Raw genomic sequence first — 16,774 nt, forward strand, 5'->3', positions numbered from 1 at the left:
GTCGACGAGGCTTGGCTGGCCTTCGCACCGTAGGTGTGGGTAAGTATTTTTCTGCAGGCAGCGTCACTCATACGCTTTCCTTACACTTAACTTAGGCTGTGGCAGGGGATTGCGCTGTCTTTCGCGACGCTGGTGTTCTAGGATATACCGGGGCGTGTGGGGAGCCTGGGACGTAAGGAGGGTGTCTGGACGGGAGACACTCACTCGGTGAGTCATAATTCGAGCTGCAGTGTCCGCTCTATCGTTCCACGTGGTAGCGATGTCTCCCGCGCACCATATTGTCACGGGAATTCAGGAGTACAAGGGGAAGACACGAAACCATACATTACAATATTTCCAGGGTGCTGCTACCGCAGAAAGGCGGGCATCATGTCATGCGGCATATACCGTCGTCTTTGTCTTCGCGGAGCGAAGCGGTCCTTTAACGGCATGCTCACACGCGATGCCTCGTAATATCACCCTAGGTGGACTGAGCGCCGTCACGGCGCCTTCTAAAATCAGTCAGCACTGCTGGTGAAGTAGGCTTTTAGTCACGACACATGGACAACATCAGTTGTATATGTAAAAGAAGACGGGCGATGTGGGGAGCGGAGTGATGACGTAGTCAACGTCGTTGAGCTTGCGGCGAACTTTGTTGGACCTATGTAACGAGGGACGAACTTCTCGCACAGAAGTTGCCACTAACACGGCGTCCAGGGTACGGCTAGAGATTCAGGAGGGTACTCGACTTCACGGTACCCGTTATCATAGCGCTCTTTTTGGGAGGCCTGCGACGCACACAGCCTAGTTTGAGCAACCTGGCGAGCTATTCTGGCCAGAGAGATGACGTTCTGAGCATGCGCAGTAGGCACGAGGGGATCAGCTGGAAGGAGCGTCTCGAAGGGCAGTGAACGGTTGCGACCGTACAGGTGAAAAAACGACGAATAGCCGGCGGCTTCATGCCGGGACGAGTTGTAGGCATAAGTAACGTAGGGGAGGATACCATCCCAATCGCGGTGATTAGTATAGACGTGTATAGAGAGTATATCCGTGAGAGTTCGGTTGAGGCGGTCGGCAACACTGTTGGTCTGTGGAGGTAGGCTGTCGCAAGGCTATGTTCAGTGCAGCAGCTACAAAGAATTTCGTCAATTACCTTTGCTAGGAAGCAGGGGTCACGATCCGTAAGGAACGATGATCTGTGTAGAAGATTGGCGTCATTGAGCAGAAAGTCTGCAACGTTTGTAGCCCAGCTACATGGCATGGCGTACGTGATGGCACATCTGGTCGTATGGTTAGTTGTGACGGCAATCCATTTGTTACCGGATAAGGACGTAGGGAAAGGTCTGAGCAAATCAAGGCCGACGCTAAAAAAGGGCTCCGATAGAATGTAGACAGGTTGAAGCAGGCCAGCCTGTGGAAGAGCAGGACGTTTGCGCCGTTGACAGCGCTCACAGGCACAACGTATTGTCGCACAGAACGATAGAAGGCAGGCCAAAGTACCGCTTTATGTTTTGGGCGAATTGGTTGCACATGATTCTTTATTGGTTGTCATCATCATTTATGTACAACCAACTCGCCGAAAAACTTAACTCTTCTAAAGTACATTTCTAACACATCGGGCTCTTTTTCGTGTGTTCATCTTGATCTATGTGCCATAAGCGCTCTCGCCACAAATGCCGCTTGCCAAGCGCGGTCTCTGTCTTTCTGCATTCGTGAAGCCATCCAGCCACCAGCAGCCAAGGCTGTGTTTGGTGGGTTTGACCCGTCGCCTGGTGATGCCAAAAGGATTTGCAAGATTTTAAGATTGGAATGGAGATGGCAGTTCCCGATCTACAGGGATGCCCTCCATGCAAGAGTCTTCATGGCTGATCTTGCAAAAGTTAATTGCTAGAAATGGAGGGAATTATCTCGGCTGCTTGATAGCTCCATCGATGCTGTCTGGCAACAGAGGCTATCGGATCTCAGAAGGTTGAAGCCAAAGAAGGGATACCCCGCTTTAGGAAAGCTTCACAGCCCCGAAGGAATCAAGCTGCCCGACAAGGTATTTCGCACCCTCAGCCGGGGCCAAAGTACGCGTGGAGACCAGGAAGAATGCACCTTAAAGGATGACAGTTGTAAGGTAAGTGTCGCAGCGTGTTCCCGTGAACCCAAGCCTTGCGCCTTACATGGTGTAGATGTGCTGGTGTGGTGTATTCAGTCAAAACCTGGTGCATCAATTCCGCAAATACCAAATGGCCGCAAAATACAGAGCCTGTGCTTACTAAATTCCGACAAAGAAGGTAGTGATATTTTCAACCACCACCAGTTCTTGTCAAAGTGAAACTTGCAGTGGAAGCTTTGTTCAACCGAGTCAACCGTGCGTCTATTCGGAAGGCAAACTCCAGAGCAAAGAAGCTATGGAAACAGCTTGAAATTAGCAGGCTTGCACAGAGCACAGAGAAAAGTTAAAAAGACATCATGGATATGGTTTTCACGGCTAAGATGCATAAGGTGGCATGCTCTTTGCGCGTGATAGTGTTTGAAGAAGGTACGTGGCAAAGGTCCGTTTCACTATTTTTGCAAGAAAATTTAAAAATATTGGAAGTAGACGATCTATTTAGGATTAAGGGATGTGATGCTATTGTCGATGCTCTTAGGGCAAACGACGGAAGGCATCTGTATGTATTTTCAGTTGACATCACAGATTTGTATTATTTTTTGCCACACGATGAACTACTTTTGTGTGTTGGGGTTGTATTGAGCTTTTTGGGGCAGTAGCCTTCCAAAATGCCTCGGGTATAAGCTCTGGCGCGTTTTTACAATTATTGACTGTGTAAATAACGTCCACGTTTGCAACCTTTGACAATCGTATTTACCCTGCAAAACCAGGGCATTTGTACCGGTTCCTGTATAGCTCCTTTACTTAGTGACTTACTTTTAGCCCAGCGTGACAGGATCTTATTTACCCGCATATTGAACCTCGGTGTTGTAAAAGTGTGTCGTTTCGAGGATGATTGTTAGTTATTTTAGACAGAACTTGTAAAAAGACTGACGCACACATTTGAACTATTTTAACATAGTTCGAAAGGTGTCTAGAGCCTTTGAATATAACTCATGACATGGATGAGAACAACCGCATTGAGTTCCTTGACATTGGAATTGTCTTTGAACCAGATCACCCATGTTGGATGTATCAACCTAGAGCAAAAATGCCTCTGCTTCCGTTTTCATATGCACACTGAAAACTAGTTAAAATAAATATCGCGCATTTATATTTGCATCGAAGGTCACATGGCAGAACACTCCAAGTCATGCAATGGTTGCTATCCTATCTTTAACAGATGCACAATATTATTTTCTCCGATAAATCGGTGAACTAGGGAGATAGTCGAGGCCAGAGAAAATTTTCGGCATAAGAAATGTGTGAGTGCCCCATCTGTAGCATTCAGCGATAAGGAAGTGAAGTTTCTGGATGGCGAAACGGCATGACAGTGACAAGTTTTAGTTTCTTCGGCACATGTGGCTATGCAGTTGTTTCTTTCGTTTATTTGTTTATTGTTGTTTTCTTGCCTTCATGTTTTTTTCCTGATTGTGGAAGCCTATATATATGTCGCTGTCACAATAAAAGTCCGTTGAAGCTTGCGCATGTTTAGTGTCCCATCTTCGTTCGACGTCCTGCCTTTTCGCGCGCATAAGTTTCTAAAGAATCAAAGAACCGCTGCCGCACGTGGTCGTAGGTGCGTGAGGCGCAGACGTGTCCCGCAGTTGGAGCATCGTGTACATTTTGAAGAATGGTGGTGCGCAGGTGTCGAGGAATAACTAGTAAATATTCCAGCCTGCCAGGTTTTATGTTGCAATGGTATAGAACATCATTGCGTAGGTTATACTGACGCAGAGAAGGATCGGAACGTACCGAAGAGAGTTGCTGAAGGGCGAGCGTTAGGGATTCATTCCGACGCTGTTCGGTGCCGATGTCGCGTAAATCAGATATGACGAGCGCATATGAATCATTGTCACGGTCAGCGGAAGACAATCATGGCGCGAAAGACAAATCGGCATCATGATGTAGCCTGCCAGATTTACAAATGATCTCAAATCTATATTCCTGTAAACCCAGCGACCAAGGCGACCACTTGAGTCCTTGAGTGCCGACAGCCAACAAATAGCGTGTTTGATGGCAAAAACCGAGAATGTGCTGTCGTTCAAATACGGGCGAAATTTCGCGACAGTGCAATCCAACGCAAGGAACTCGCGTTCTGGGATCGTATAGTTCCGTTCAGACGTGGAGAGAAGGCGGCTGGCGTATGTCATAACGCGTGTTTGGCTGTGCTGATGCTGAGCGAAGACGGCGTCGACTCCATGCCCACTAGCGTCTGTGCTAACATCAGTAGTCGCGAATGAGTCGAACTGAGCCAATATAGGCGGTGAAGGGAGCAAGTTGGTCAGCGCCGGGCTACGAGAGGGGAACGTCCTTCTTTAGAAGGTCCGTTAGGGATCGGGCTATGATGGCGAAATTGCGTATAAAACGACGGAAGTACGAACATAATCCCGCAAAACTCTGAATATGTTTATTAGACGAGGGCACCAGGGAGTCCTTCACAGTGCTAATCTTGTCGGGATCACGTTGGAAACCTGTAGCACCTATAAAATTACCAAGCACAGTGATTTGTTGGCTGCTGAAGTTACACTGTTGGGAGTTTAGCTAGAGTTCCGCCCGATGAAACACAGTTAGAATGGTCGCCAAACGGGTAAGGTGAGTTTCAAATGCTGGGGAAAACACAATGACGTCGTCTAGGTAGCGGAGACAGGGGGCCCATTTGTAAACACGAACGAGAGAGTCCATCATGCGTTCGAAGGCTGCCGGAGCTTTGCACATTCCAAAGTCATAACTCTGGGCTGGTAGAGGCTGTCCTGTGTGACAAAGGCAGTTTTTGCTCGGTCCAAGTCGTCAGCGGAAATCTGTCAGTAACCCTAGCGCAGGTCTGTGGATGAGAAGTATTTCGCACTGTGAAGACATTCAAGGACGTCATCAATTCGTGGCAGCTGATGCACGTTTTTGAGCGTTATCTTATTTAAGGCACGATAGTCGTCTCAAGTCAGTTCTCTGTTTTTGATGTAATGTCCTACCTAAGAGGCGGGCGACACGCACAGCAACGCGGCCGCTAGAAAAATAACGGCGTGCTACTTGAGAGTGCCTGAGGATATGAGACCCCCCATCTCGTGGCTTCCTTGGTTTGAACTGCGACGGCGGCAGCTTAGGGTTTCCAGCATGTTTACCGAACTGGTCTTGGCTGAGGCTAAGGTGAACAAACATGGCTTGTGGGCCGATAAGCCATGTGTGCCACAGCGGGGTGCGTGATGACCAATGGTATCCCGCGCAGTATCCTGGGAACGAATAGCTTGCGTAAAAAGGTAAAATCGCAGCCATTTATCATATTAATTTCGCGGCGGTTTAAAACCTATTCTAGCACACTGCCTATTTTACGAAGGGACGTAAAGCGTAGGATTTATCAGAACCCCTTTACAAAAAGATGTATCTTCGTCGTTCCTTCAATGCCGTTGTTGCTTCGCCATTCTATGACGTCACTGCGGCTTCGGCATGCAGTCGTCTCCATGTCGCCATGCTCATGACCGACCTTGGCAAGCGAGTGTCCTAAAAAACTGTGCCGATCCGCAGAGAGTGTATCACATGTAGTCGAAGCAAGGAAGTCCCGGAATAAGCAATACAGATTCGTAATAAATTGCCTTCAGCGATATGGTGCGTCGCTGCATTACTTGAATGCTAATCGCATTACCGTCGACCGTCATCGTAAAATGCCTATTGCCGCATTTTTATCCACAAACTATCTATTTATCCACAAAGTATTGAGAGAGAAAGTGAGAGAGATAAATAGAAGAAGGGAAAGGCATTAAGTAAGGAAGCAACTACCTAATGGTGCGTCCTGGTTACATGGTAGTTGTATAACGTATGCTCGTTCTACGAAGCGTATTTTCGGAATCCAGAATCATTACTTCTTTCGTTGATTACGCTTCATCGAGCATTTTCATTTTATTATTCGAAGAGATTGTTCACTAATGCTCCTCGTGCTAATATTGTATTGTTTTATGAGTACTCTACTGCAGTGTTGACCATGAGTGCTCCTTCTAAGTGTACATTCCTATTTCTGACTCCCTATCATAGCATGTTCTGCATTTTCTTGTCTTTCCTTAATTGGCTTTTCAACAAATGTGTATTTTGACTATTGTTCCAAGGTTCCTTCCAGCATGCCCTCCTGCTAGAGTAACAAATAAATAAATAAATAAATAAAGTGATCTCCCACGTGCTTGCTCTTGAGCAGTTTTTTTAGTACTGTTCCATGCACCTACCTAAACTTCTTTGTTCCCGCCTGTCTAGGTTGCGTGTGACAAAACTTCTCTTAATGACCTATCAAACGGTTCTGACCTCAGGACACAAAAAATATCGCGAATGACTTAGCCAAGACAGTAGTACTTTCGTTGTGTATCAGAGAGGCTTGGCGCTGCAGGAGTATTGTAGTCATTTTTGAACACAAGAAGAAAAAAAATAATAAACAAAAGCTCTGCGCGACCTTGGTGCATTGAGTTTGATAAAAAATTTTATAGGTGGCTGCTTGGCTGTGGTGCTGCTTCCTGTGAAACATTTATGCATTATTTTTGATGAGAAAAATTTCGCCATGTGTGTCCCCCACGTCGTATAGTCGTCATCGTACCAGTCTTGCAGAATTAACAATCATTTGTTCAGTCAACAAATATAGTCAGGACAGCAGTCAGGATAATCATCGCCAGTTGGTTTCATCAAGACGCAAGGTGGAGGAGGCGTAGAGTAAGTGCACCTAGAAAACAGGAGATCGAAAATGGAGTGCAACATTGGTGTTATGAGGGAAAGTACCATGAGAAGAGATATTGAGCCTAAAATTCTGTGACCGAATAACAACTTTCAATTGAAATTTACTTGCATAGCCTAACGGCATGTAAACATTTTGATGCAAATTGTACGGCCTGAATACATCTGGGACGCCTGTAAACAATTCAAATTACTAGAAGGTTATCGGAGCCACTAAAACATCGTCATGGCAAACGAATCTTATGTGCAGCAAAGTATGTAATTGCAGGACTCCACTTTGGGAGCCACCTTTTCTAAGCTTGTCTTCCTCATTTGCACTTTCAAGCTTTCGCACGAAAAATCACGGAATTTAGTTTTAATTACGTTATCTTATAAGTTCCCTTTTGATAGGCTTTCGATTGTTGTAAATATTACTAAGGATCAATACCATCAATGATGAAGAGGCTAGCCTTGTCGGAAGGACCGCGACCATTTAGCGTTTGCATTGCTAACTCTAGCCAAGCCCCCTCGGGGGTACTTGCTATACATTCGAGGCAACAGCAAAAATAACAACGATGATTCCTGTTAGCGTGGGCTTTTGCCTTTTAGTTGGTGTGGCGTATCTCTCTTGAACTATACTTGTACGCAACCTGCCGTGTATGGCTTCGCACTTAAATGTGTGATGGAAGTACACGTTCGCCGTTCTCATCAGGGAACTTCGCAGTGGACGCAGCTTTTTTGCTTATTTATTTACAGTATCTGCTGCGCCATTAATGCACAACAACATAGGGAGATAACAAAGTATACAACATAAAAAGTGAAAAAGAACAGCATGAGAAATGGTACCAAAATAAAAGAATGCATGTGAGTGCGATAGGTATAGTTGTACATTATACATTCATAAAAAAAGAAGAACTGCGAAATTGCGTCTCACACGTACAGGTAATAGCTTCGTGGGGTAGTTTTCTCCTCATAGTAATTGTACGGGAGAAAAATGACAATTTAGCAGCCACTGTGTGACATCTAATTTCGGGAACTTTCTAAAAATGATCGTTTCTCTTTGAAATAAATATGCGGAGGAGACATGTAGGTCGCTGCATAGATAACGGTATTGGTGAAGCAAATGTGATAAAGCTGTTCAAGCTTCCTATCCCGCCGGTGCTTAGACAACGGACGCGTCAAAGTTACGGAGCCGCCGACGCAGGCATTGAGCGGTGACCCACGGCGTAGTTTGGACCGACCAATCAAGCACTGTCCTCGTTTATAGGAGGTCACTTTTGTTGGCTTTCAAGTCGAATAGCATTGTCTATCCTGACAGGCAATATTATTTTACTTATTTGATATATTGACAGAATACTCACATCGCCATAAAGGCGTAATGTAGAATTAAGTGACAAGAGGCGACAAGCATGCAGCAGAGGAGACGAGGAACGTGGTGCCGGCGTCCGCGATTGGTTCGTTTCCGCTTGCTAAGCCTGTGATGGCTGGTCGACAGTCGCGGATGCGTGGAACTGAAGTTTAAATATGACTCTATAGCGGATCCTCAGCGAAGAAGTGTAGGCAGAATAATATGGTAAACGTGGCGAAAGGGCTTGATAATATTATACTGTCACGCAAAAATGTTTAACATAGGCAAATAAATTCATGCGCCCCAGCAGCGCTGAGTAGCCAGTATCCGAGTCATCGGTGGGCAGGCATCCTCTATGGCTTTTCGGAACGAAGCATACTGCATCTATTCTTATCAAATGTGAGGATTGTTCGGCAGAATAATGGAATGTTTATTTGGTACATGTCACTTTGACACGTTACCGCAGTTTTGTGACGTCGCGTGACAGAAAGGCGAAGTAGGCCGAACTCGTAAAATTTGGTCCTATTGGAGAGTGCCAAAGGCAAAAAATTGTGGAATCGCAAATAATTATTTTTTCTTGCTTGGTCTAATCATGCATAAACAGTGTATATACTTCATATGAAATGGGGAGTTTTGGCTGTTTTCGTGACGCCGCGTGACAGACCGGTCAACTGGGGATGGCACGAAAAATGTTTCACCAGTCGTGGAGGCTGGCTGAATGCAGAAATTTCATTGAAACAGTTTGAAAAAACTTTAGATTGTATCGCTCAATGGCAGGCACGAACCCAAAAGGGGGCCCGGGCGCCTCCCTTCCCCCCACCCCCGAAATTACGGGGCATACCCTTCCCGCCCCATCCGCCCACGCCACCACTCCTCACAGCCATTCCTAAAGCGCCGACAAATCAATTTACTCGGCGGTCAACATTTTGCTGCCGTTTACAGCGAAAGCAGTATATGACTACCTTCCGTAAATTTTGCGGCGTCCGTCACCAGAAAATATCATCACGTGGACCGATCCTGGTGATAGTGCAGAAAGTGTCCAAGCTCATTGGCACATACACCTGCGGGATTAGGAACATGTAACGCATTCTTCGCGATCTTCGCGATCGGCCCACCTATGGGGAGTGCTTAATGCCTGCTCCACTTCCGCCGCGGGTCGGTCCAGTTTTGAACGATCTTCGGGATCGGCCCACGCATGGGGAGTACATAACGCCTGCTTAACTTCCGCTGCGGGTCGGCCAGGTATGGCACGATCTTCAGGATCGGCCCCCGTATGGGGAGTGCTTAACGCCTGCTTCACCTCGGCCGCGGGTCGGCCAGGTGTTGCACGATCTTCGGGATCGGCCCACGCATGGGGAGTGCTTAACGCCTGCTTCACATCCGCCGGGGTCAGCCCGGTGTTGCGCTATCTTCAGGCCGACCCGCGGCAGAGGTGAAACGCTTTGCTTTTCGTTTGAGAGCTTGGACTGTCGTCAGCTTTCGCTGCCATTCTATGTTCACAGAGTGGAATGGTTGTCAATATTTTCACTCCTTTTGCATGGTAGCAGTTATCGACATCTCCTTGGGTGTGAAGACCAGTTTTCTCATCAATACGGTGCCCGCGCGATTAACTCACGATGAGTTCAGTTGTCACCATCTATTGCAGCAGGCTGGGCGTAGTTTATTGTTTTAATTATATTATTTTATTTTGTTTTTCTAACCTTCCGTGGTGGGCGCAGTACGTCTATAACCGCAGCGTCCTGCGTTCTACGCGGTTGTACGGGACTGGTAGCCATGTATCATTGCGAAATTTCTCAAATAACAACAGGAGTCGGTTTTGGCACATGGTAGAGCAGTAAACGAGGGATCCAAAAGAACTGCGATTGTTCCGAAAATATATATTTCTCTATAATTCTTCCAGAGCTAATTCAATAAACGCTACTACAAATGTTTATTTTACACTTCCACTTGTTTAATTGTTCTTGGCACTATTCTTCCTGCGCATCTTTCATGCGCGAGTCCATTTGCTGCGGTTTTTGTTTGCCAAGTAAAGGAGAGGTGCAGCTCACGGGCGTACCTGTGAGATACACGTTATTTCAATTGTCTTTTGCGATTTTACGCGCCTTTATGGCGACTTGTGGGCATTATTCACATTTGTACTAGTAAAGGTACCTCCCCCCCCTCACTTGCATAGAAAAGTTACCTTGGGTTGCCCCCCCGCGAAAAAAAAAATTCTGGGTACGTACCTGCTCCATGGTCATTTATGGATCAAATATCAACGAAAGCGTTGTAGTTTTTGGCGTAGTTGGTATAAACGTAGTAGGTGGCGCAATTATGGACACGTTAAAACATTTCGCACAAGTTGCTAATATTCGCAAGCGTATTGAGTTATCGACCTGACATTTACGCACTATAAAATTTGTTTACCTTTTGGAAGTGCCTGGTAAAATTTTGGACGCAGAAAATTTAATCTTTGGAGTGCTTTGCGGGAAAGGTACTCTACCTGCTTTTACAAGGCGAGATTCAAATATACGCCATTATAGTTGTGTTCTTCAGTTCTATCAATTGGCAAACTACATAAAAATATAGAGTCAGGATTGGTGCACGTTTGCCAGTAAAGGACATTTACTGCGATTGGGCCTTGTTTAGTTTCATATTAAATTTTTTTGGTCACACTGTTGAATACAATTCGGCTCTCCTTGGAGATAGGACGCGTCGCTAATATTGTTTATATTGCGATACCCCTCGCAGTTATCAGCATACACGCGTATTTTCAGGAGAATCCTTGAACTACATCACTCGTATTGTACCACTTCGCGCCTTCCGACAACCATCCAGCTGAACATAGCTCGTTGACACGCGATCACACAGCTAGAAGTTTGACGGCGTGTACATGGACGCTGACCGTTCGTCGCGTTCCGCTGTTGACCAACCGAAAGGCATCGGTCGTGAACCACCAGCTGCATCTTCTCATTGCTCTCCTTCACTCAAATCAGCGACCAACAGCGTGACCACGTATAGCTTCAAGCACTCATTCACCTTCTTCAATATTTGCCTAACAATGCCGAAGGTGACCGGGCCCCGCGGCTTCGGCGAGTATCTCGCGGTCCTGAAGCTATGAAATTGGTTGTGTAATGCAAGTCGCGTTCTGCCGCACTCAGAGGGTTGTAGAGGTGGTTTAGCTCACTTCGGTTTCTTGTCAGACTAGAATACTTGCTTTATTGGGTTTTAAAGTGAAGCTTTTTTTTATTACCAGTGCCTGGTTTCACCTAGGTCGAGCGGCCGGCTGATCGGGTTCTCGCCATGATGTTTCGCACTCACTGATAAAAAATGAAGCGCTTTTAGCGGCAAGATTCAAACCTTGTCGTAATAGCGGAGCAAGCCGATGTTCTGTTAGGCCAAAACCACACGTACATTTCTGTTGGATCAACATGAACTACCTCTTCAACACGAACTACAACACGAACTACCACTGTCTCCTTCGGCCGGCGTCGACGATAGTTGATAAAATGTCTTAGACATACTAGCAATTTTTAAAGCGCAGTTCTGTCTGAGCTTTTCCAGGTATCTCTTTCATGTGGCGCTTTCCTTCAGACTGGAAAATACATAAAATTAACCGTCGCCCCACAAAAACTAGCAATCAAGCCTGTCCCAATTACTGTCCAATTTTCATGATTTGCGTCTTTGCAAAATTGCGGAACATATAAAATATATTCTCACACCGTGAAATTTTTAGACACTCCACAGTTCTTTCGCCATAGCCAGCATGGCACTTAGCGTGGCATCTATCGCGAAACGCAGGTCGCACTTGTTATTCGCGGCATGAGTTGCTAAGTACGAGGTCGTGGCATTGAATCCCGGCCACAGCGACCGCATTTCGAACGGTGGAAATGCGAAAACAGCGGTGTACTTAGATTTAGATGCATGGTAAACAACCCCAGGAGGTCCGAATATCCGGAGTCCGCCACTACGGTCTGCCTCATAATCAGAGTGTGGTTTTAGCACGTAAAACCCCATAATTTTTTTACGCGAGGCTCAGGCTCCAGCTTAGATACTAACACAACAGTAGATGCTCTTTTATTGGAATTTTAGAAAACATTTAGTAATGATCTACATAATTCCCTCTTCTTAAAGCTTTCCAACCTAATCATTAATACTCCTGTACTCGATCCGCCTTTTTCACCAGACACCAGCAGTCTGTATATTGCAAAAATTTTTATACCGCTCTTGCTCACGTTCACTCAGCTGTTCCTCAAGGCCCCATCCTGAGCCATTGCGTCTTTGTGATTTATATAAATGACGTAGTGAATGGCACTAAGTCTTAAACCAGACTGTTTGGTGATAGCTGCATCCTCTACCGTCCTATGCACATCACTTCCGACCCACTGATCCTGCAATCCAATATACACTGCAAAAAATCTTGGTGCGATTCACAACTAATGTCCCTCAATGTTCCTAAAGTTGTGTATATTATACTTCGCCACAGACGATCCTACCTGTCCCCATATTATAACATTACCGGCTCCAAAACTACCTGCCGCACTAATGTGAAATACATAGGCATCCTGGTCCTTCCACATATCGTCTAATGTGGACTACCGTAATCGCGTACTCGGGTATCTGTGCCCTAATAGGCCCTCCCTCCGTTTAAATTCTGAGCAACACAATCTAAGTTGGCCGAAAACAATGCCGGCACTATCAGGTATTGATAACATTAGACTCATATTCAGTCCAACACCCAGCTGGTAGTTGTGCTTTGAATGATTATTGTTACTACATTAGTGTCTCCGCACTTAAATCCAGAGCCTCTCTTGAACCCTTGTCTTCGGATACAAGATCTCTCGCCTCTGCCTTTACCATAGAAGTTCCATCATACTCCACGTGCTATTTTCAGAATCATTTAAATGCAGCACATACCCTGTGGCACGTACCCAGTGACCTAAGTTGGCGTCATAGTGGCTCACTGAGGAATAGCGAATACCGATAACCCAAGTTGGTCTAACGATTTGCTTCAAACCCGTTCCATCAGCTCGAAGCACTATCTATTGGACCATGGACTACGCATTGTCCTAATCCGGCGGCAAGAGGTTAGGTCTGTACAAATGCACACCACAAACAGGTACACGTAGAGGTAACAGGGTGAGGCTCCCAAACAACACTAACTGCATTGGAACCATACATAAATAATTGTAGACAAGATGACTATTCAAATACTATACAATCTTAAGGAGTCACAAAAGTACCTAGCGCATTATCCTAGCACCTTCGTTTTTTTTTCAGTGAAGAGTGCATGGATTGCCTTGTAATAAAGTTATGTTACTTTAGCTTGATAGACCGGCCGTCATAATTGTTTATAAAATGGCATGCATAGCAAGGAGAGTTCGATTATCGTCGCGGGGGCAGTCAATAGTTCAGTACTTACGTGACGATTGTCAGCTCGTTTTGATCTGGGTCGCAGTCAGTCAAGCCGCAAAAGCCTGGCGTGTTATTTACCCCTTTCTGATACTCCGTGCCGTTGTGAATGCAATTGCCTGAAAAATTCGTCCATACGTTATTCGCGCTTTATACTAATGCTCAGACGTGCAACTAGTCATGTGACTCCTTATTAGACAACCTGCCAATGTATGGTGTCAAGGGTTTTTCACGTCGGTGATACCCGCTCAAATTGACTTAAGTTTATATATTCAAAGTTTCAATATACTCGGTATTCCAGCTAATTTTAACTACAGTTTAAAAATATGCAAATGCCATGTAGCTAGACAGAACAAAGGTAATGTTGTTTGCCACCGCTTGGAGATAATAAAACTATTTCTTTTTAATCTGCCTAATCAGATGATTAGTTTTAATGAACTAATCAACTTCTCAAATATCTTAATGAGATGGAAAGTTTAAATGAGGAAATGGTAGAGCGACATGAAAAACTTTCCGATACAGCTTTCTGATGCTCAATACGTCTGTCATAAAAGCGTTTTTCAGAGCGGGAAAGAAGCCCACAAATGTACGTAAAATTGCGGCGCGAATGGCCGCTCGAGGTATTTCGAATGTATTCGCAGGCTTTTTTCACGCTACGAAATACACTTTCTTGTAGCACGTATTCAGGAATAGAAAGCTGGTTCGGTAGTTTTTAATGTCTCTCTACATTTTCTTCACTGACACTTTTCATTTAATTATACTATCCGAGAAGCTGATTAAGCAATTAAGACTAACTGCCTGAATAGGCGGAATTTAAAAAATAGAGTATCTCTAATCGTTGACAAGAACAATACCTTTGCTCTGTCCAGCTACATGGCATTTGCATATTTTTAAACTCTGGCTAAAATTAGCTGGGACGCCCTGCACAAACTCAGCCTAGTTATAAGAGACAAAGCCTAGTTATGGTTTCATAATATTAATCTTCCTTTTCTATAGCTGTAATAAGGCGCATGTAAGAGGCTTCAAGATATTTAGTACGGTTCTGGTGAGCTACTCTGCCAAGATGCGTGAAATTGGCTATAGTTCGCCGCCGTCGGACTTGCTTTCTAGGCTTCCTGGGCGTCACAAGGCTGTGAACACGGCAGTAGCGGCTGCTCGACGACAAAAGCTGACATCATAGGCCATTTCTACACACCAGTTGAGTAGGAACTCCAACAACTGCTCGAGTTCCTTGATCACCATCTCCAGGGCTGAGAAACCGGCGAAACCGATAGCATCAACAACGCCTGACCAGGGCATTAAGGCGTAAGCCTTTAGTGGCTCATGAGTGTCCGTGCGCAGTCCGTGGTGGACGCAGGAAAGTGGTGATTAATCACAGTCGGCGACAGCTGTGACAGCGCTTGATGGATGACCCTAGGTGAACAATGGGTAATCCATCAAAGTTGACAGGTGGCGTTAGGTGAACAATTGGTGATCTATCAAAGCTGACAGGTGGCGTTAGGTGAACAATCGGTGACCCATCAGCCCTTGACAGGCGTCCTTAGAGAACAATGGGTGATCCATCAAAGTTGACAGGTGGTCATAGGGCGCGCCCCGGTCGGTGGGGATTTCCGGAAGGGGATTTTCAGACGGGCATTCCCGGAGAGAGGGCGCCACAGTCGGCGTGTTATCTAAATGAATGCACAAAAAAAACAAAAAAACAAGAAATAAAAACAAAGAAATACGAACATATAACGTATATAGCCGAGTCAGTCGGATGTCTCCGAAGAGCGCGCGTACTGCGCTTGCATCCCATGCTCGCGGGCACGGCAGCGTCCGTTCGCCTAACAGTTCAGACAACAGCGACAGAGGTAGTCATATATACGCTTTCGTCTATCGCAGTTTAGCTCAGCAAAGTGCCCATAGCTTCTTTCCCAGATTTTGGTGGCAAAACATCGTGTCTACTCCAGCGTCTGCACAGCACACCACGGATTGATAAGAACGGTGCTTCTGTCAATCCACCGATACTCACACCAAGGCCTGTGACAGCAAACGCGTGAGTGCAGCAAGTAGGAAACGGATATTCAAGAACGCCGGCCGGTGGTTTTGGTGCCTCAACCAGGGTCATATTGCTGCGAGAAAGAACTTTGTAGCATAAGGCCGGCATCGATGAAGAAGACGTAGAGGTTGCTCCTCGCTATCTTATCTGCTGTGACTCCTGTGCTGCTCGCCTTACTTGTAAATGTTTCTAAATATAGTTTTTTTGTGCAACACTTATAGTGGAAGCGCGGGGTACGCTGCCTATTCATCACCATCACCCCAGCACGGAACTCCGAAGCCGTCGCCACGTTGTTCTCTCGGAGATGGCCACTGAAGCATCCACGGCGCCGGAACTTACGCCGCCGCAGCCGTCCCCACCGTCTGTCATCTCATCGCTTCCAAAAGGTCCAGACACCTTTTGCGTCACAGATGACATGGAAGTTAACAATCGGATATCATGGTACGAGTGTGTCAGCAAAAGAACAGGTGGGACGGTACCCTTATTCGGGAAAATGTGATATTTTATCTTAAGAGAATGGTAGGCGTCTGGTAGGAGATGCATGAGCACGATCTCACCAGCTGGGACCAGCGCATAAAAAAAAAATAATAAGAACTAAGCGACTTCTTTGGGAAGCCCTTGGGTCGTCAGCTGGCCGCTAAAAAAGAACTTGGCTCTCGCACGTAGTCATCTACTTATACGTTTCGTATATTCAAGGTAATCTAGTACTTTGCCACAAAGTGACGGTAACATGCCCGAAGCGGACGAAATCGGGCACATACTCAAAGGTATCGCCGACGACGCATTCAACCCTTTCGTATTCAGGAGCTGTGCTGCCGTGGATACCATCGTGAAAGAGTGTTGGCGATTCGAACAAGCAAGATCCCGCCGTATCGCCCTGAAATTCACCAAGCATCCCAATACTGCCGCATCGTCATCATGCGAAGAACGGCCACAGACTTTACAATCGCCTGCTTCGGACACTCTGACCCGTATCGTTCGCCCTGAAATAGAAGCAATGTCACCAGCTCCTCTTGTGCTCGATGCCTCGACTGCCAACCAGCCTATGGTTTCCTTGATTCAAGCTGTGGTTCAACGGGAAGTCGCTAATTTCGAACTCTACTCCGTCTGCACCATGCGCCTTCGACCAGTTACACCAGTCGCACCGAGGAACAAGGCCTTTTATTCGTGATACCGCAACCCCGCCGAGTGGAGGATG

At 46.0% G+C, this 16,774-nt stretch overlaps 1 protein-coding gene across 1 annotated transcript in view; it reads right to left on the reverse strand.

Moving 5' to 3' along the window:
• The window catches only part of LOC126534320 (probable 4-coumarate--CoA ligase 2), an 83,090-nt gene extending 67,468 nt beyond the window's left edge, over positions 1-15,622 (reverse strand). The window contains exons 1-2 of the mRNA XM_050181598.2: positions 14,734-15,622; positions 13,549-13,657 (exon numbers count right to left, since the gene is read on the reverse strand). The gene's annotated coding sequence lies outside the window, so the exon portion shown is untranslated. The remainder of the gene's footprint in view (positions 1-13,548; positions 13,658-14,733) is intronic.
• Between the last annotated feature and the right edge of the window lie 1,152 nt (positions 15,623-16,774).

Source organism: Dermacentor andersoni, chromosome 7 (assembly GCF_023375885.2).
Source record: "Dermacentor andersoni chromosome 7, qqDerAnde1_hic_scaffold, whole genome shotgun sequence".
In the NCBI taxonomy this organism is placed as follows: domain Eukaryota; kingdom Metazoa; phylum Arthropoda; class Arachnida; order Ixodida; family Ixodidae; genus Dermacentor; species Dermacentor andersoni.